Source organism: Enhydra lutris, unplaced genomic scaffold (assembly GCF_002288905.1).
Source record: "Enhydra lutris kenyoni isolate GAN:26980312 unplaced genomic scaffold, ASM228890v2 scaffoldscaffold1, whole genome shotgun sequence".
NCBI lineage: Eukaryota > Metazoa > Chordata > Mammalia > Carnivora > Mustelidae > Enhydra > Enhydra lutris.
This window is the reverse complement of record NW_019154085.1, coordinates 40013442-40034714: the sequence shown is the minus strand read 5'-3', so window position 1 is coordinate 40034714 and position 21273 is coordinate 40013442. Positions and strand designations below refer to the sequence as shown.

The following is a 21273-nucleotide window of genomic DNA, read 5'->3' as shown; positions in this document are numbered from 1 at the left end:
CTACATAATGAATTATCTATTAGAAAAGAAGTCAAATAATACTAGCTCATGTCTACTAACACAGAAAATGGTTTCACTGGTCCTTAGTTCAAGGTTAAAAGGCCAGTTTCTGGAGGGCTGGGTGCTACCCACTAAGCTATAAGATTAACGGAAGAGAGCAGAGCTTAGTAGTTAAAAGGCTTCTGCAGCCAAAAATGCCCATGTTTGAATCCTAGTTCTGCCACTTAAAACCTGTGGCTCCAGGGGCGCCTGGGTGGCTCAGTGGGTTGAGCCGCTGCCTTCGGCTCGGGTCATGATCTCGGAGTCCTGGGATCGAGCCCCGCATCGGGCTCTCTGCTCAGCAGGGAGCCTGCTTCCTCCTCTCTCTCTGCCTGCCTCTCTGCCTACTTGTGATCTGTCAAATAAATAAATAAAATCTTTAAAAAAAAAAAAAAAAAAGCTGTGGCTCTGGACATGTTACTTCACGTCTCTGTGCCTCAGTTTTACCGTCTAAAACCGGCCTTAAAAAAACCTACCTCATAGAGCTATCAGGAGTACTAAATGAGGTAATGTAAGTTCTCACAAGAGTGCCTGGCAGATAGTAAGCACTCAAAAAGCATCTGCTATTATTAACATAAGGTCATTTACTTCTTATCTTTGCAGCAATCTTTTTTTTTTATTTTTATTTTTAAAAGAGAGAGAGCATGAGGGGGTGGAGGAGAGGGGGCAGAGGGAGAGGAGAGAGAGGATTCCTAGCAGGCTCCACGTTCAGCTCAGTACAGAGCCAGACATGGGGCTCAATCCCACAACCCTGAGACCATGACCTGAGGTGGAACCAAGAGTCAGACACTCAACCAACTAAGCCACCCAGGCGCGCTAGCAGCAAATTTTATTTATTTATTTATTGAAGAACCAGCACCCACACTAAAAAAGACCAAAAATATAAAAATACCATGATGGTAGTACTTTAATCAGTCTCTATAACGTAACAATAAAAAAATGACCTTGCCTCCTCTTGCCTCCTTCCTCTACTCATCTTGCTAACTAAAGACAGAGTCCAAACTCCTTAGCCAAACATTTCAGTTGCTTCATAATCCATTGGCCCATCCAGGCTTATTGTCTTCCCTACTCCTATTATAACCTTCTGCTTCAATCAAATTAGTTTTTTCACAAGCCTCTGACTACAGCTTGTACTCATTCGACAAGCATCTAAGAATCTATGGAGCCAAGCACGGTACTAACACAACATGCAAAGTTTCTGCCCTTAAAAAGCTCACAGGATATAACAGAAAAAGACATGTGAAAAATAGTGTCAATAGAAGAGAACTATAGTCACAAAAGAGCAAAAGTAAGGTGGTTGCACGGAGAGGAACTAGTAAACTCTGTTGGTGAAGAGGTCCCCTCAGGGAGGGCTTCGCAGAGGAAGGCTTGTGAGAAGCGCTCAAAGATGAAGAGGAGAGAAGAGGGTCAGAGCAAACAGCGACAAGCATGGGCAAAGCAACTCTGGGTAGTGAGGTGCGGATAGACTGCTGGGGAGTGATGGAAGCTAGAAGACAGAAAACAGGGATAGCAAAAGACTTGTACCCAGTCAGAAGAACTGGAATAGGGGCGCCTGGGTGGCTCAGGGAGTTACACCTCTGCCTTCAGCTCAGGTCATGATCCCAGGGTCCTGGGGTCAAGCCCCACATCGGGCTCTCTCCTCAGTGGGAAGCCTGCTTCTCCACCCCCCCCCCCGCCTGCCTCTCTGCCTACTTGTGATCTCTCTCTCACTGTCAAATAAATAAATAAAATCTTTTAAAAGAAGGAGGAGGAGGAGGAGGAGGAGAAGAAGAAGAGAAGAAGGAAGAAAGGACAAGGAGGAGGAGGAGGCGGAGGAACAACTTGGGCAAAGCTCTGCCCTGGAATCACCAAAGAATTCTGTGCAGGGACCTAACATGATCAGATCTGAGTGTCACTGTGATCACTGCAGCTGCGGTTCAGAGGCTGATTCGGAAGGAGAGACTGGGGACTGAAAAACCTGTAAAACGACTGGAAGAATCCAGGTGGCAATATGGATGGAAAAAATGAAACAGGTTCAAAATACAAATTAAGAACAGAATTGGTAAGACTTGGTATGAGCATAACAAGAAGGGAAATCGGGGTGCCTGGGTGGCTCAGTCGTTTAGCGTCTGCCTTCAGCTCAGGTCATGATCCCAGGGTCCTGGGATCCAGGCCTACATCGGCTCCCTGCTCAGAGGAAGTCTGCTTCTCCCTCTCCCACTCCCCCTGCTTGTGTTCCCTCTCGCTGTGTCTCTATCAAATAAGGAAATAAAATCTTAAAAAAAAAAGGAGGGGAAATCTAAGACTCAAGAGGTTTCTAGCTCTAGCAGTTGAAGAAATAAAAGAGTGGTGACAACACATAGGAGGGTGAGGAGTACATGACCCCAAATGCAGAGCCTGCGTCTTTATTCTAAGAGCAATGGAAAGTAGCAGAGGGACAGAACTTTTAAAAAAAATGTTAAAACTTAAATAGATCTTTAATCAGAGAAGAAACCAGAAAACACTGCCAAAGATCCACACACTCCCCCCAAATTGCACCAGACAGAGAAGGTTTCAGAGACAGGTAATTTCAATGTTATGGAAACTTTTCAATATATTCTATGTGGCTAAACAACTCCAATACCAAATCTGACAAAGATAGAACACACACACACACACACACAAACACACACACACACACTCTTTCACATGCAGAACTACAGAAGTTTTTATTATAAACAAAAATGCAAAATCCAATATAAAAAATAAATTACTAACTCTAACATTAAATTTTAAAAATTATAAAACATGAACCCATGGTAGAGATCTGTTAACATATTCATTAGGTTAGTAAATTAATGGAATGGAACCAAATCATCATGAAGATAGAAGCCAAAAGGCATCTTTTTTTCCCCACTGGTTGCAAGGTTTACTACCAAACTGCATTCACTGAGCCAGAGCCCCTCGTCACTTGTGTCACATGCCACCTACACTACTTGGGAGTCCACCGGCCAGCCAGTGGCCTCGACTCCAAGCTCTAACAATGTGCACCCAACACCCAATCTGAATTAAGACTTCTTAGTAAACTAGAACTCAAAAGAATGTTTCTAATGCAATAAGATGAATTTCTCAAGAAAAGAACACGTCTTATGTAGTATTCAAGCCAAGAATAATACATAATTTGAATTTAATCATGAGGAAACATCAAACAAACCAAATGAGGAACATCCTTTAAAAAAAAAAAAGAGGATTCTATTCTTCAAAAATATCAATGTCACAAAAGACAAAGGCTTTTCCAGATTAAAGAGGACAAAGGAAACAGGACAAACTAAATGCCATGTGTGACCCTAGACTAGATCCTGCACTAGAGGGGGAAAGATGCTAAAAGATGCATTACTGATCAACTGACAAAACTTCATTCATCATAGCCAAAAACTGAAAACACCCCAGAGATGCCCCTCAGCAGATAAATAGTAAAACGGGCCGTGGTACACTCTAGCCATGGAATACTACTCACAGTAAACAGAGCGAACTATTGATACATACAGTAAACCTGGAGGAATTGCAAGGGAATTATGTGGAGTGAAGCAATCTCAAAGGCTATGTACTGTATGCTTCCATTTGTAGTACTCTTGAAATGACAAATTAGACTTAGGAGAGTGTCGTGGTTGCGAAGGGTTAAGAAGGCAGAGAGGGAGGGAAATGGCTGTAGCTGAGAAAGGGGAACCCAAGAGATTCTTGGACAGAACCTATTTTGTATCTTGATCGCATGGTGGTCACACAAATCTACAGAGGTGATAGAAATACACACACACACACGGTACAACTAAAACTGATGAAATCAAAGTAAGATGGGTAATTGAACTGACATCAATTTCCTAGTTGTGATATTATAGTTACACAAGAGGAAACTGGGTAAAGTATCCACAGGATCTTTCTCTTGTTTCTTACAACTGCATGTTAATCTCCAAGTATCTCACAGTAAAAAGTTTAATTTAAAAATAAAGTTTAGGGGCACCTGGGTGGCTCAGTGGGTTAAGCCGCTGCCTTCGGCTCAGGTCATGATCTCAGGGTCCTGGGATCGAGCCCCGCATCGGGCTCTCTGCTCAGCAGGGAGCCTGCTTCCTCCTCTCTCTCTGCCTGCCTCTCTGCCTGCTTGTGATCTCTCTCTGTGTCAAATAAATAAATAAAATCTTAAAAAAAAAATAATAAAGTTTAAAAAGGAAAAAACTTAAAACAAAAAACAGCATCAGAAAATAACTTACAATCATGAAGCACTAGAAGCATTCCTACTAACTTCAAGAACAAGAAAAGGATGCTAGCTATTACGGTGTCATTTAATATCATTCTAAAGGTACTAGTCATTGCTATAAACAAGACCATATAAACTTTAGAGAAGAGGCAAAACAATCAATGATAAATGAAATTCTTGCTACCTAGAAACTCCAATATAATCAAGTGAAAAAGTATCAGAATGAGTTCAGTAGTATCCAATATCCAAATGCGATACATAAAAATTAACAGCCTTTTTATTATATCCCACTGATACTCAACTAGAAAGCTGGGTAATAAAGAACTTGATTCTATTTTAACTCTTTACCTAAATCATAACTATTTTTTAAATATTTAAGAACTGTCCCAGGAATATAATGACTACGTGGCTCTAATAAGCTTCCCCAAACATTCTCCAATTCTCCCCACTGAGCATCGTATTTGTTCTCTGATTTGCTGCGTCTTGGTCTCTAGTCCATCCTTCACTTCAGAAGCCAAGAGCTAGAAAGTAGATTCAAAAATGTTTTCCAGTCCCCCAAGGCCTCAAATACTTTGCGCGAGTCTAAGTCAGTTGTAAGGGATGAGGATCTAAGGTTCCTTCCAGCCCAGAATCTCCATCGCTAGGAGCCAGAATCCCTTTAATCAGTTCCAAGAGACTCCGTGTGCCTTCTCGGGCAGCCCTCAGGACCACCTCTGTGCTTCATGAGGCCTCCCTCTCCCAGGAATTCTCAGTTCTCAGTCAGGGTTGCTCACTCTAGAGCAGATCCACATTAATCCATCCATTTTTAGGCAGGGCCTCCCACAGTAGCCCCCATTTCAAGCTCCAGCCATTTCTAAACCACTATCAGCCTAATCCATGTCTTCCAGGGGACCCCCTGTGCCACATATCCTATGTGAAAGCCTACAGTTTTTCACTCCACAGAAAGAAGTGTTTCTGCTAAGCTCCAGGTCTTCAATATACAAGAAATACCAGTTAAGAAGCAATGATAAGGGGTGCCTGGGTGGCTCAGTTGGTTAAGTGTCTGCCTTCAGTTCAGGTCATGATCCCAGAGTCCTGGGATCAAGGCCCCTGTCAGGCTCCCTGCTCAGCAGGGGTCTGCTTCTCCTCCCTCTGCCCTCCCCTCCCCCCCATGCTCTCTTTCCCCCCATGCTCTCTCTCAAATAAATAAATAAGAAAAAGATGAAAAACTCCATAACATGCTAAATGTTAACTGTATTCTAAATTTCAAACCCAAAGAAAGAAAGCACATTAAGTAATAATATAGGACAATCTCACTTATGAACACGGATGTAAAAATCCTAAATAAAATATTAATAAACTGAATCCCAACAGCATATGGAAGATCATGCTCCAGATACATTCTAGGAGAATCTAGCTATTAATATGATTTACTAAATAGTAACAAGGGGAGGCAGACAACTTAATAAATGCCCAAGAAAAGAACATTATAGTTTAACAGCCATTAGTATTAAACAGCATTTAAAAAAAACACCTTAGCAAATAAAGAAATAGTGCAAAACTTCCTTAACTAAAAAAAATAAAATAAGTCAAGGCACCTGGGTGGCTCAGCCGATTAAGCATCTGCCTTCGCCTCTGGTTATGATCCCAGGGTCCTGGGATTGAGCCCCTCATCACGTTCCCTGCTCAGCTTCTCCCTCTCTCTGTCCTTCCCCCGCTACTCGTGCCCTCTCTCACTAATGAATAAATAAACAAATAAAATCAAAAAAATTTTTTTTTTAATATTTTATTATTTGTCAGAGAGATAGAGAGAGTACAGGCAGGCAGAGTGGCAGGTAGAGGCAGAGGGAGAAGAAGGCTCCCTGCAGAGCAAGGAGCCCGATGGGTGACTCGATCCCAGGACCCTGGGATCATGACCTGAGCTGAAGGCAGCCGCTTAACCAACTGAGCCACCCAGGCATCCCTAAAATCAAAAAATCTTAAAAAGAAGTCAGAAACAGTAAACATTATATTTAATGAGGTAATGTTATAGACAGGATATCACCAACAACTCAACACTGTACCACGGAGGTCCTAGTGGATGTAATCAAAAGTTAGTAGGAAGAAGAAGAAATATTGGAAAAGAGATGAGGTTTTCAGTATTTACAGATAATATGGCTGTCTATCCAGAAAAATCTCGAAGGATATACTCACAAATTATTAAGACTCATGATTGCAGCAAGAATGAGAAAGATTAGATCTAAAATCAATAAATAAGTTATCACTAACATTCCTATGTGCCCACAATCATCTAAAAACATGACAGAGAAAGATAAATTCTAAGTAGTAGCCAAAATCACAAAATGACTGGGGATAAAATTAGTAAGACTGATATAAGATCTAAATTAAATGTTTAAATTATTTTTAAAAACACAGAAGACCTAAACAAAGAAACAAACCCTGCTCTTGACCAGAAAGAGCCAATAGTATAAAGATGTCAGCTGTAAATTAATCAAAAACTTACAATGTATTCACAATTAAATTCAAATCATGATTTTTTTATAGAAATTGACAATCTCATCTTAACAATCAAATGGAAGAAAAAAGGCAAAGGATGCAAACAGACACTATTCCAAAGAAGATATATTCATGGCCAATAAATTCATGAAAACATGTCCAACATGATTAGCCATCAAAAAAATGTAAATCAAAAAAAAAAAATGTAAATCAAAACCACAGTGAAGTTCCCCCCACACTCACTCAGAAGGCTATAACAAAACAAAACACAAACCAGAAAATAACAAATATTGGCAAAAATGTGGAGAAAGTGGAACTTTCATAAATTCCTGGTAGATAAGTAAAATGGTTCAGCCACTATGCAAAACAGTCTGGAAGTTCCTCAGAAAGTTAAATGTGAAATTACCATATGACCCAGCAACTCCAATTCTAGGCATATGCCCAAAAGAGTTGAAAATAATTATCCAAACAAATACTTATACACACATGTTCATAGCAGAACTATTCATAATAGCCAAAAGGTGGAAACAACCCAAATGTCCATCAATGAATAAATCAATTGTGGCATATACACAAAATGAAATCTTTTTTAGCTGTAAATAATGAGTGTATCTGAAGGAATGAACCCATGCTACAACACGAATCTTAGAAACCTATACAAAGTGAAGGAAGCCAGACAGACACAAGGTCACATATGATTCCATGTATATGAAACATCCAGAATAGGTAAATGCACAGAGACGTAACAGAGATAGGTGGTTGCCAGAGGACAGGGAGAGGGAAGAATAGAGAGCAACTACTGAATAGGTATGGGACTTTCTTTCGGAATTAGAGGTAATGATTGTACAACACTGTGAATGTACTAAATGCCACTGAATTGCTAAATTTTATGATAAGTGAATTTCAAGCAGTAAAAAATAATTTTAAAAGTTTTAAATACTTTTAAAATTTAAAAGTCCAAATGGAAGAGAAAAATGTACAGAATGATGGAAAATGGTTGCAAAGAAAAGATTTGCTCTATCAGATTGAAAAGCATACTATGAAGTAATGGTTATTAAGAGTGATATTCGGGGCGCCTGGGTGGCTCAGTGGGTTAAAGCCTCTGCCTTCTGCTCAGGTCGTGATCCCGGGGTCCTGGGATTGAGCCCCGCGTCGGGCTCTCTGCTCTGCGGGGAGCCTACTTCCTCCTCTCTCTCTCTCTGCCTGCCTCTCTGCCTACTTGTGATCTCTGTTTGTCAAATAAATAAATAAAATCTTTAAAAAAAAAAGAGTATGATATTCAGTACGTTACCTTGATGAACACTGAGTAATATACAGAATTACTGAATCACTATATTGTATACCTGAAACTAATATAACACTATGTGACTAAACCAGAATTAAATTTTTTAAATAATTTTTAAAAAGGAGTATGACATTTACTTGAAATAGGCAAAGATGTATAAGAAAACAGTCCTAGAAAGAGACTTAGAAAATTTAAAAAATTTATATTCAAATCAGTGGGGGAAGACCACTCAGGTTTCCTAAAACCTGCCAGACTTTCTGCAAGAAGTGTGGCAAGCACCAACCCTGCAAAGTGACCCACAGTGTAAGAAAGGCAAAGATTCTCCTTCAGGGCACCTGAGTGATTCAGTCAATTAGGCGACAGACTCTTGATTTCCACTCAAGTCATGATCTGAGCCCCATATTGGGCTCCATGATCAATGCAGAGTCAACTTGGATTCTCTCTCTCTCCCTCTCCCTCTGCCCCTCCTCCCATGCACGTGCACACTTGCGCTCTCTCTCAAATAAATACATAAATCTTTAGAGAGAGGGAGAGGAAGGAAGGAGGGAGGGAGGAAGAAAGACAGGCAAAGATTCTTTTTATGCCCAGGGAAAGCCAAATTATGAGAGGAAGCAGAGTGGCTATGTTGGGCACACTAGCCCATTTTCTAGAGAAAGGCTAAAGAAGATGGTGCTGAGGCTTGACTCTGTTGAGCCCAACTGCAGATCTAAGAGAATGCTCGCTATTAAGAGATGCAAGCATTTTGACCTAGGAGGAGATAAGAGAAAGGAAAACTGATCCAGCTCTAAGCTTCTATTTTGTTTTATCATGAAGACAATAAAATCTTGAGGTTCTATTCACTTCAATCAATAAATCAATCAAGATAATGAGACAACTGGCTATTTAGAGAAAAATAGATCCTTACTACTATACTTAAAAAATAAGACTGTAGTACACTTAAAGTGCTAAATGTTAGAAGTAAAATTATAAATATATTAAGAGAAAATATTGGGGAAAATTGCTTAAAATAAATGGGTAAAGAAAGTCTTCTTAGGGGCGCCTGGGTGGCTCAGTGGGTTAAGCCTCTGCCTTCGGCTCAGGTCATGATCCCAGGGTCGGGGGATCGGGCCCCTGCCAAGCAGAGAGCCTGCTTCCCTCTCTCTCTCTGCCTGCCGCTCTGCCTACTTGTGATCTCTGTCAAATAAATAAATAAATAAATCTTTAAAATAAAAAAGTCTTCTTAGTTTAAAAAAAAAAACAAAACAGAAACCATAGATAAAAAGACTCAAATTTTAATTAAAAACCTCAGGGTGCCTGGGTGGCTCCGTGGGTTAAAGCCTCTGCTTTTGGCTCAGGTCATGATCTCATGGTCCTGGGATCGAGCCCCACATCGGGCTCTCTGCTCAGCAGGGAGCCTGCTTCCTCCTCTCTCTCTGCCTGCCTCTCTGCCTACTTGTGATCTCTATCTGTCAAATAAATAAATAAAATCTTTTAAAAATTAAAAACCTCTGTATATCAAAAGAAGTCATAAATAAAGACAAAACAACAGAGAAAATATCTGCAACATATAACAATTCAAGGAGTTAGGGGCGCCTGGGTGGTTCAGTTGGTTAAGGGTCTGCCTTCAGTTCAGGTCATGATCTCAGGGTCCTGGGATGGAGCCCTGCCTCAGGCTCTCTGCTTTGCGGGGAGTCTGCTTCTCCCTCTCCCTCTCTCTCTATGCTCTAGATCTCTCTCTCTGTTTCTCGCAAATAAATAAATCTTAAAATAAAAAGAATTTATTATTTTATACTTAGCAAGGATTTATACACAGACTATGTCAAGATGTTAAGACCGATAAATCAATATGAAAGAAGCAACCCAATTAAAACAAAGTTAAACAAACAAACAAAAAGAACAGGCAAAAGATAGGAACCGTCACAAAAAGAAACACTGAAATTTAATTGGCCAGTCTTTGGTAGGCGTGGTATTATTCTTATGTGCAGTCAGGATAAAGAACCCCGAAACCATACCTATTTAAAGAATGGGGAGTGTCCAGACTGCCCAAAGCAAAGCAGAAGGGAAAAGACAGCAAAAATGAGCCACTTCAAGGACTTCTGCCCACTCATTAATGCATGGCCCTGAGAGATGGGCTCTGGAGTGCATGGAGATAGAAGGCCTTAAAGGAAACTGGTTTATTCGTATCCAGTCAGAAATCATTGTCTTTTTTTTTATTTCTAAAAGGCATAAATATATGAATCTTATTCTTTATGAGAACAGTGAGGAAAATTGTTAAGAAATAAATTTATGTACCTAAGTACAAACAGGCCAGGATTCATTATTGGCAAAATGTGACCAAAGTAGGGGCACGTGGGTGGCTCAGTCATTAAGTATCTGCCTTTGGCTCAGGTCATGATCCTAGGATCCTGGGATCGAGCTCTGCATCCGGCTCCCTCCTCAGAAGGAAGCCTGCTTCTGTCTCTCTCTCTCTCCCCCTGCTTGTGTTCCCTCTTTTGCTGTGTCTCTCTCTGTCAAATAAATAAAATCCTTAAAAAAAAAAAAAAGTGACTAAAGCATAATGTTCCAGGGAGAAGCAAATCACTAAAAAATATCTGCAGTGTGATTCCATTTTACAAATTTCAAAAACATGCAAAATTAAATACCAGTTTAAGGATACAAAGGATGTGGTTCAAGTATAAGGAAAATACAAAACTCAGGTTACCTGTGAAAGGGAAAAGAAGAGGTGGGATTACAAACAAGAACACAGATCTTCAACAGCAATGACAACTTTCTTCCTACACTGGATGGTTGTTATATGGATATGCATCGTCCTATTATTCTGTGTATCTTATACTTATTTTTCACTTATTTTATAACTTCTCAGTATTTAATAAAAGACCATAATTTAGAAACAAACAGTGTGGAATTGAAAAAGCACAGCATATAGCCAATGATCTTGTAACAGCTTTGTACGGTGACAGATGGTAGCTACACTTGTGGGGAGCACAGCACAACATATAGAGAAATCGGATCATTATGTTGTACACTTGAAACTAATGTCACATTGTGTGTCTACTCTGAAACAGTAAAACCAGATACACTATACAGACTGCATGTAAAGACATACATAGTCTTTTAATTCTAGATTCAATGTTTGCCACTGAAAATCTGCTTGGTTCTGTCATCTCCTTCTGAGTAGACACCTTTTAGGAGTTAGCAAAATCTTTGCTTTTCATCTTTTCTTCTGAAGTTGCATTAGCAAGAAGATGCATGGGTGCAGGGAGAGTTTACAGTGAAGGGCAATGCACTCTTCCATCAAACTCCCTGAGACACTAGCAATGCCTTTGGGGAGCTCCAGCAGAGAGGGCACTTGCCAGAACTCCAGAGTAAAAAGGTCTGCATAAGAAAATTAAAAGTACTGCAGCAAGAATGATGCAATTTGAACAGTAAGACATTTTTCCGTTCATTAGTTTTTAGTTGATTGAAATTCAATGAAACCCTGGTTGAAACTTGAACTCTCGAGTGAGATACAAAGACGTGAGTCTCGTTGAGCACTTGTGGTGTCAGAGCCAACTCTGCATGTAGTGGGCAGTAGTGAGTTCAAGGACAGTAACACATGTACTCCTCCCCGCCAGCCAGAAGTAAAAATGTCCCAGAGAACCAGGTCTGGGCTCTGCCCACAACACTATCACCTGAGCACTCCTTTCATTAGAACAGTACAAGATTACACAATGACCCTTAAGTTGAAGCAAGATTCTGGATGCCTGAGGAAGTAGGATACTCTGCGTATGCTAAGCTGACTGCTGAGACAATCAGTAAATGAATTAGCATAAGTATGCTGACTTCTTTGGAAGGAATTTTATGAACACAAGATTTAAGACTTCTTATACAATAAACAATGCAATCACAAATAGTAATAAAGTAGCACCAAGGGTACTATAGTAAGAAATGTTATTAATCAATCAATAAACCTGTGAATTAAACACAAGACTGTATCAAGTAATGAAAAGAAATTTTAAAAGGCACCATCGCCGTGTCAGAGGCATGCAGCAGCTGGAGACAAGATATATTAAAACGTGGTGTGAAAGCCAGACATCAAAAATACTCCACAATTCAGTCCAACCTCCCTAGTCATCTATCTGCTTTCCATATTCAAACCCAATTCAGCTAAACACATGCCCAAATCTCCCAAACCCACACACTGCAATACACTCTTCTCTCCTCAAATGCTTCAACCCCATTAGAACAACCTGAAAAACCTCAGGGCACCTGGGTGACTCAGTCAGTTAAGTGTCTGACTCTTGGTTTTGGCTCAGGTCCTGATCTCATGGGTCCTGGTCTCAAGGTCCTGGATTCTCATGGGAATCAAGCCCTACATCCAGCCCGACACCCAACCCGAATTCTGCGGGAGTCTGCTTGGATATTCTCTCCCTCTGCCCCTTCCCCTGCTTGCATGAGCGAGCTCTCTATCTCTAAAATAAATAAATAAATAAATAAATAAATTTTTTTTTTTTTTTTAAAGGCAGTAATTCTCCTCAAACCGATCTATAGATACAATACAATCTCAAATTCTCAAGCAGACCTTTTGGAAAAGCTGATGAGCTGATTCTAAAATTAATTTAGAAATGAAAAAGACCTCAAAGAGTCAAAATCTGGAAAAAGAAGAGCAAAGCTGAAGGACCCACCCCACTTCAAGCCCTATTATGAAACTATAATCATCAAATCAATGTAGTATTGGGATCAAGCCAAATAGATCAGTGAAACAGAAGAGAGTCCAGAAACAGAGCACATTAAAAAGGAGATTTTCAACCTATGCAGAAGGCAATTTAGTAAGGAAATAGTCTTTTCAACAAATGATTCTAGAACAATTGGATTCTAGAACAACTGGATTCTAGATGTGAAAAACTGACCTTAAACCACACTTTTACTATACCTAAAAATAACTCAAAGTGGATCATAGATCTAAATCTAAAACCTAAAACAAAAACTCCTAGAACAGAGAACATATCAGTGATATTAACTAAGAAAAGATTTCTTAGGTAAAGCAAAAAAAAAAAATCAACAAAAGAAAAAATTATAATTTGGACTTTATCAAAACTAAAAGCTTTTGCTCTTCAATAGTCACTAGTAAGGGAATAAAGAAACCAGGAAAAATATCTGCAAATCCTATGGCTAAAAAAGAACTTAACATCCAGAATTTATAAAGAACTTCTAAAACTCAGTAATAAAAAAAACACAGAACCCAATTAAATATGGACAAAAAATTTAGCCACTTCACCAAAGACGCTATATGGAAAGCAAATAGGTTCACGAAAAGATACCCAGCATCACGAGTCATTAGAGATAGACAAATCAAGACCACCACAAGACATCACTACACATCTATTAGAATGTCTGAAGTGAAAAAGACTGACCGTAACAAGTGTTGACAAGGATGTGGAAAAACTGGACCTTTTATACACTGTCGGTGGGAATGCTAAATAGTATTTGGAAAACTCTGACAGTTTCTTTCAAAGTTAAGCATACCATATAAAGAGAAATGAATATACATCCGCACAAAGACTTGTACACAAATTTTCATAGCAGCTTTCTTTGTTACCAGTTAAAAACTGGAAACAACCAATATGTCCATCAATAAGTGAACGATTTAGTAAACTGTGGAACACCCATACAAAGGAATACTACTAGCACTGAGGAGGAATCAACTACTGATGCACTAAAAAACACAAATGAATCTCAAAATACTTATGCTGAGTCAAAGAAGCATAACTACATGCTGTATGATTTCATTTACATAAAATTTTAGGAAGTGAAAATTAACATATAGTGACAGAGAGATCAGTGGTTATCTGGGATGGGGGCCAAGGAGCCAGGGATATGAGGAAAGCTTTGGGGGTGATGGATATATTCACAGTCTTGTTTGTGATGATGAATACATACACATGGCAAAACTTAACAAACCGGGTCTCAGTCAATGGAACATGGAACACTTGATCACAGGGTTATGAGTTCAAGTCCCATGGTATGTGTATACATAAAAAGCTTAAAAAAAATTTTTTAACTTAACTGTACACCTTAAATTCATACAGCTCGTATATGTTAACTATTGCTTAGTACATCAGCTTTTTTAAAAAATATAGTCTTGACCAGTAATTAATAATCCTCCAAATACAAATTGAGCCCTAACTCACTCCTGTAAAATTACTCCCTGTTAATACCATGCATTTTAGTCATAAAATCCAGAGGGCATCCTTACTTCCAAACCATTAAGAGTGATTTAAAGGACCAAATTCAGTAAATCATAAAGAAAACAAACGTTTTACTGGAGCTCTGAAGAGCTCTGAACAACTCAAATATTTTTTCATTTAAAAAACTTAAAATAGGGACACCTGGGTGGCTCAGTTGGTTAAGCAGCTGCCTTCAGCTCAGGTCATGATCCCAGCGCCCTGGGATTGAGTCCCACATCAGGCTCCTTGCTCAGCAGAGAGCCTGCTTCTCCCTCTGCCTCTGCCTGCCACTCTGTCTGCCTGTGCTCACTCTCTCTGACAAATAAAATCTTTAAAAAAAAATAAAAAATAAAAAACTTAAAATAACTAAAAAGAGTAACAAACCATGTCAACTGTTGCTCTTATTTTATGTAGGATTAAACAAAAATAACAATGCACTGGGCGCCTGGGTGGCTCAGTGGGTTAAAGCCTCTGCCTTTGGCTCGGGTCATGATCTCAGGGTTCTGGGATCAAGTCCTGCATCGGGCTCTCTGCTAAGGGGGGAGCCTGCTTCCTCCTCTCTCTGCCTGCCTCTCTGCCTACTTGTGATCTGTCTCTGTCAAAGAAATAAATAAAAAATAAAAAAATTTAAAAAAAAATAATAATAACAATGCACTATCATCTCCTCCCCAGTATCATAACTGTTGTTAGAGTTTCATAGTCAATCCTTTAAAACAGACCAGACCAAAGCTGACCATGACAAATAAACAGAAGCAACTGTTTCCCACGTGGAGAAAGGCTCTCTGAATGAGAAGTTAAAGAGAAATGTCTGGGGACTTTCTCTGAATCCCTCAGCACCTAGACAATCACTACACACCTCTCTGCCTCATCAAAGCCTAATCAGAGTTAGAAACAATCCAGTTTCAAAAAAAAAAAAAAAGAAAGAAAGAATCCAGTTTCAGTAAGGGAACCTAAAGAGCAGAGCTCCTCAGTTAGCATCATAGGATTTTCTGCCTCCCCCTGGTTGGGGTACCCAAGCTCTCCAGGCTACCAGATACACCAATAATATTTTCCTTCATTTTAAAGATTTTTTTAAACTTCCTACTATATATCAGCCTACTTCATTACTTGCCCTTTTCTTTATAGTCCCTATAGGATTTATGTTGATATCCTCATGCTCAGCATTTATACTGATGTCAGAACCTGATACAGAGAAGTAGCATGACGCAGTGCTGGGGAAGGAATATGGGCTCTGGAATCAAACAGACCTGGGTGCATACTTTGGTCCTAACACGTACTCCCTGAGCCTTAATTCTCTTATCAGTACAAGAGTCAAACTGTCTTTCTCATTGGACAACAACTGCTATTAAATGACATTTATTTGACACAATTATTTGACACAGAGGAGGGGAGAGGGCTCCACAAATAATAAACCCCATTCTCTTCCTTACTTTCTAATTAGAAGGCATTTTCTAAGGCAAGGTACCTCCATCAGCCCTTACCAGCCCCAGGTGTCATCAGCGACATTTTCACTGTACTTTGTGTCCATTAAAGGCCTTCCCTGCCAGTGTAAATACTGTCTCTTATCTGCTGACATTAATGCATCTCAGAGGTAGCTGTATTAGGATGTAAGAAAGGAATTAAAAGTAGTGGATTGTTGGGTGCCTGGGTGGCTCAGTCAGTTAAGCACCTGCCTTTGGTTCAGGTCATGATCCCAGGGTCCTGGGGTCAAGCCCTGCATCAGACTCCCTGCTCAGCAGGGAGCCTGCTTCTCCCTTTCCCTCTGCAGCTCCCCCAGCTTGTGCTTTCTTGCTCTCTCTCTGTCAAATAAAATCTTAAAAAAAAAAAATGGAAAATAGTAAAGGAGATGGACGGTAGTGATGTCTGCACATTATGAAAGTATTTAATATCACTGAACCATACACTTAAAAATGGTTAAGATGGAGGAGCGCCTGGGTGGCTCAGTGGGTTAAAGCCTCTGCCTTCGGCTCAGGTCATGATCCCATGCTTCCCCCCGCCCCCTGCCTGCCCCTCTGCCTAAGTGTGATCTCTGTCTGTCAAATAAATAAGTAAAATCTTTTTTAAAAAATGGTTAAGATGATAAATTTTACCACAATAAAAAAGAAACTAGAAAAATAAGTTTCTCTGGACTAACAATTGATTAAACCTGACCACTTCCAGCCTCAATGTGAGAGTTAATTGCATAATTACAACTGTGGGGCATCAAGTTCTTGCTATGGCTCCAAATAAAATGCTATCTGAAAAATCTTTGTCAAATCCTTCTCTGTCCCATAATGTGACACAAAGGAGCATCTCATGCAGCTCCACCATCCTCCAGTTAATAAAGACAAGAAGAACTCTGGCTGTCTCCCTTATATCAACAGTAATGGCAGAGATGGCAGGACCTCAGAGGGATCTATGGAACCATTCCAGGCCCACTCACAGTCTGACTTGTGCATGTGCTCAGTAGTATTTGAATGAAAATGAACTTTACTTCCCATAGCAACTCCCCATATAAAACGAAAAAAATTTCTGAAGGTTCAAAGGACATTCTAAAAACTAGATTCTATAAGGTTAGTTCGGCAACACTACAGGAATCCCAAGCCTAGGATAAACTGGGAAACTGCAAATAAAAGCTTACAAATTGGGGGGCCTGGGTGGCTCAGTGGGTTAAAGCCTCTGCCTTCGGCTCAGGTCATGATCCCAGGGTCTTGGGATCAAGCCCCGAGTAGGGCTCTCTGCTCAGTGGGCAGCCTGCTTCCTCCTCTCTCTCTGCCTGCCTCTCTGCCTACTTGTGGTCTCTGTCAAATAAATAAAAACAAAGCCTTTTAAATAAATAAATAAAAGTTTACAAACCTCCCCCACCCAAGAAAATGCTCTGTTCTACTTTTTTGTACTTAAAAATATTAAGCCATCTCAAAATCCTTTCCAGCCCAATACCCAAAATCAAATGGTCTGAAGGCATTCTGAGATGAGTACTACAGAATGTGACACAAATATGATTCTTAAAAAACATTTACAGCAATAAATATGATTCTTAAAAAACATTTACAGCAATAAAACCCAAATGCACCAGGCGCCTGGGTGGCTCAGTAGGTTGGGCCTCTGCCTTCAGCTCGGGTCATGATCTCAGGGTCCTGGGATGGAGCCCCGCATCAGGCTCTCTGCTCAGCAGGGAGCCTGCTTCCGCCTCTCTCTCTGCCTGCCTCTCCGCCTGCTTGTGAGCTCTGTCTGTCAAATAAATAAATAAAATCTTAAAAAAAAGAAAACTCAAATGCACCAGAATCTGGCAGGGCAGGGGGGTAGGGGAGGGGACAGAAACAGGGAGTTGTTCAATGGGTCCAGAGTTTTAGTTTCGCAAGATAAAAAAGTCCTAGTGTAAATATGGTTAACATCACTGAACTGAACACTTAAAAATGGTTAAGAGGGTAACTTTTGTATCATGTGTTTTTATTACTACAATTAAAAAGAAACAATCACAGGGAGACCTCGGTGGCATAGCTGGTTAAACGCCCAGCTCTTGGTTTCAGCTAAGTTCATGATCTCTGGGTCCTGAGACAGAGCCCCACCTCTAGCTCTGCACTCAGCCAAGTCTACTTAAGACTCTCCCTCCCTTCCCCTCTAACCCTCCTTCCCACCATGTGCACTCTCTCTTTCAAATAAAACAAATCCTAAAAAAAGAAAAAAAGTCATAGAAGTTAGTGCCCAGCAGTCATACTGATATAAAAATATTTCAAATCAACTAACTTCTACTGTCTGATACTAATCCCTAAAATTCCTTTTGTCCCAATTAAAAAAAAAAAGAAAAGTGGACACATCTCGCTGGTACGACATGGAAGCTTTTCTAACTACAATAGAGCTGAGGGAGCACATATAAGGAAATAAGGAAGACGACAATACAAAAACTAAGCAACGGCAGAAATACAAAGCAGACTAAACACAATCTGTGTCCTCTGCATTTGCAATCCATCCTAAGTATCTAAGTAAAACTGCATAGAGGCTTCTCTTTACTCCAAAAATAAAGAAAAACTCCTCAACCTGCTTACAAGGCCCAGTATACCTCTCCAGCCCCCTTTCCCACCAGATTCTTCAACACTCTTCCTGTTCTGTACATATAGCTGTACCCTAAGTCCCCAATCCTTCCCATGAACCCCATCATCTTTGCCCTTGCTGTTTGCTCTCACTGGAACACTCTTCCTTTTCCTATGCAACCTTCAGATCTTAGTTCAAATGTCTTTCCAGGGACTCCCCTAAATCAAATGGTATCACTGTTGTAGTTTTACGTTCATGTGATTATTTGGTATCATCTGAAGACAGGGGCCAGAGATGCATTCACTGCCTCCCATTCCCAAGGCCCAACACAGTGTACCCAATAAGCACTCAAATATTTGTTGAACAAGTGAATAAATGGGCAACAAACCCATAAGAAGGCAATGAAACATCTTAAGAGGATTCTTTAATGAATCTTTAGAGGATGTCCAAAGCAATTAAGCCTAAAACCCCTATTCAACTCTTAAGAAAAATAACAAAATACACTTCTCTGGCCCTTCTATGTCCCTAGGCAAACACTGAGCATCAAAGGCTGTTAAGTAAAATACAAAAATACACAAACACACAGTAGATAAAGCAGAATTACTACTTGCTGGGCAACTCGTTTTGGTATTTCTTGCTACAATGCCTGCTACATAAGGAACCCTCTGGAAATACCCGTCAAATGAATAAAGAGCAACATTTCACAAGACTCTTAAGTATATGATCCAGTAACTAACTCTACTCAAAACTGTGATGACTCAAATAAAAGACCATTACAGAAGCAAAGGAATGAATCTCTTAAGTGGCAAAACCCTCTACTATATATAAGCCATATTCATTTAGATCTCAAAAAGGAAAAATGCCAGATGTGTACTAAGAGTGAAAGAAATGGATACTGCAATCAAGTAACCATAGAGCTTTAAGCAGAAACTACAAAATGTCACTTTGAACTATTTCCCCAAACCCTTAAGAACATAAGGAACTATTTAGGATTCCCTGTCCCCTCCAATGCCAATATAAACTGTATCTATACTTTAGAGATAGAATCCATAAACATAACACAGAAAACTCCAGCCCACAGTCATCTCTCCTCCCTCTGATTTTGCAATTAAACAAACGCTACTTTATAGTTTTCCCAATAATTTAATCTAGACACTCTTATTTTATATCTTTTCACATAGTCTAACACTCTGGGTACTTATTAAATACTTACTGAAGTGATATGAAATTATACTGCGTTGGATAATGGATTTATTGAATAAATAAACCTCCTGCAAAGGTCATTCCTGAAAGTTTTTCATATGCCTCAGTTTTAGCTCCATTATTAGATTAAATATAAAGTCGTTATCCAACAATGTTCAAACAAGGTTTAGAGTTTTCTTAGTACCACACCTACAAACTCAATCAAGGGAGGTTTTCAATGTCATGGTGTCTTTTCAGATTAAATCAGAGATAGTAACAACACCTGCCCCTACTTTCTTCAACGTAGCAAATTTCACTTGACATCGTCCCCAAACTTAATCAGTTCCAGGCAGAGTTCCTTCTGTAGAAAACTGGAAGACACAAAATCTAAGCTACATTTAATACTAACGGCACATCCCTAAAAACCAGGGAACATAATCTCCGGAAAAGGATCAGTTTAAAATGTCCAATTACATGAGTCTCCACGATCAAAAAAGCAGATAAAATACATCACTTAGGAAAGCCCAACGCAGCAGGCAAATATCAAGCATTCTAGTTAAGTGGCTGCCGTTCAAGGCTCCTTAAACGCTCCATCCCTGCTAGTCCCAAACATCTGTATCAGGACCCAGGACAACGCGCCCACAGGTGACCTGAGCCTCTGGAATCATCCTCTCTACAGCAACAGGCTCTATTTAATTCTGGTTTTCCTATCCGCGCCCCGAAGGAGGCTGCAAGGGAGGGCCGGCGGGGCCGGGCGCGAGGAGCCGAGTCTGGCAGGCCGGGTCGGCCGAAAGCTGGGGGCTTGTGGTGGCAGGGGCGACGCCGGAGCAGGGCAACGACGCCGGAGAAGGAGGGCGCTCGCCCCGGGCCGCTGCCGCACGTGCCCCGCTAAGGACGTAGGAGAGCCCGCAGGCCAGACCCGGGGCGGGTCCAGGGAAGGGGTCGAGGTGAGGCGCGCGGGACGGGGGCGGGGAGGCCTCACCGTTGCTCCCGAGAGGCTGGCGCCGCGGCGATCCCGCAGTTGCTAAGGAGAATGCTCTTCCGGGTCGGGGCGCGGCGGGATAGAGAGCAACGGTGGCCGGACGGGGCCAAGAGCGCCGCGCGCAACCAGAGTGCCGCGGAGGCGGGCGTCTGCGGTTGTTCGGTTGTCGGGGTGTGAAGCGAATGGCGGGGGCTGGCGAAGGGCTAGCGCGACTTCTCCCGCCTCGCCTCGCGGGGGCGATGGGCTGTAGCCAATGGCTCCAGCGAGGCCACTTCTAAGAAGCCTTCCTGCGCGACCCCGGCCGCCTCAGCCGCCCGCTCCGGAGCCCGCCCAGCCCGGGCTCTTGCCCGGCTTCTAGTCCCCCTGTTGTAGCCACGCCGGTGCTTTCGCAGGACGGGGTTTTACTCCTTTCATTTACTAGACACTCGGTTTGGGACACCTGCAGAAGTCTCGGGGCAGGGCTGGCCCTAGAGAGGCGGAGAGGGGCGATTGAGGCGTGGTTCCTGCCCTCAGAAATGCACAGACTGATGGAAGGGCAGGCAGACGGGTGCTGCTTCCCTGGGTGGGCTAAGCAGGGTGGGCTAAGCAAAGGCCGTGGGGCCTACCCAGACGCGGGTGAGGGGAAAGCTGGGGGTGGAGACTTCAAGCAAGTAGAAGGGTAGGAAGGAATGTTTCAGGTGAGAAAGTAGGCTCGGCTGAGAAACCCGCTGAAAGGTCAGTGTGGCCTGCCCAGGGAAGTGTGTAGAGAAGGATGGAGCCTAAGAAAACATCAACATTGTAGGTGTGAACAAGGAAAAGGAACCTCCATTGTTCAATTGTTCCTGAATGCCTTAATGTTTTTGAAAATATTTGTAAATTTCAGGATTTCTCTACTAATACCTCTACTAATTCTTTTTTTTTTTTT

General features: G+C 41.1%; 1 protein-coding gene across 3 annotated transcripts in view; it reads right to left on the bottom strand.

Annotated features, from left to right (window-relative positions):
- LOC111144288 (DIS3 like 3'-5' exoribonuclease 2) overlaps positions 1-20408 on the bottom strand; it is a 359800-nt gene extending 339392 nt beyond the window's left edge. For 2 of the 3 annotated variants that reach the window (XM_022498710.1, XM_022498559.1), the window contains exon 1: positions 20370-20408. The gene's annotated coding sequence lies outside the window, so the exon portion shown is untranslated. The remainder of the gene's footprint in view (positions 1-20369) is intronic. The other variant, XM_022498640.1, reaches the window with a different exon arrangement.
- Between the last annotated feature and the right edge of the window lie 865 nt (positions 20409-21273).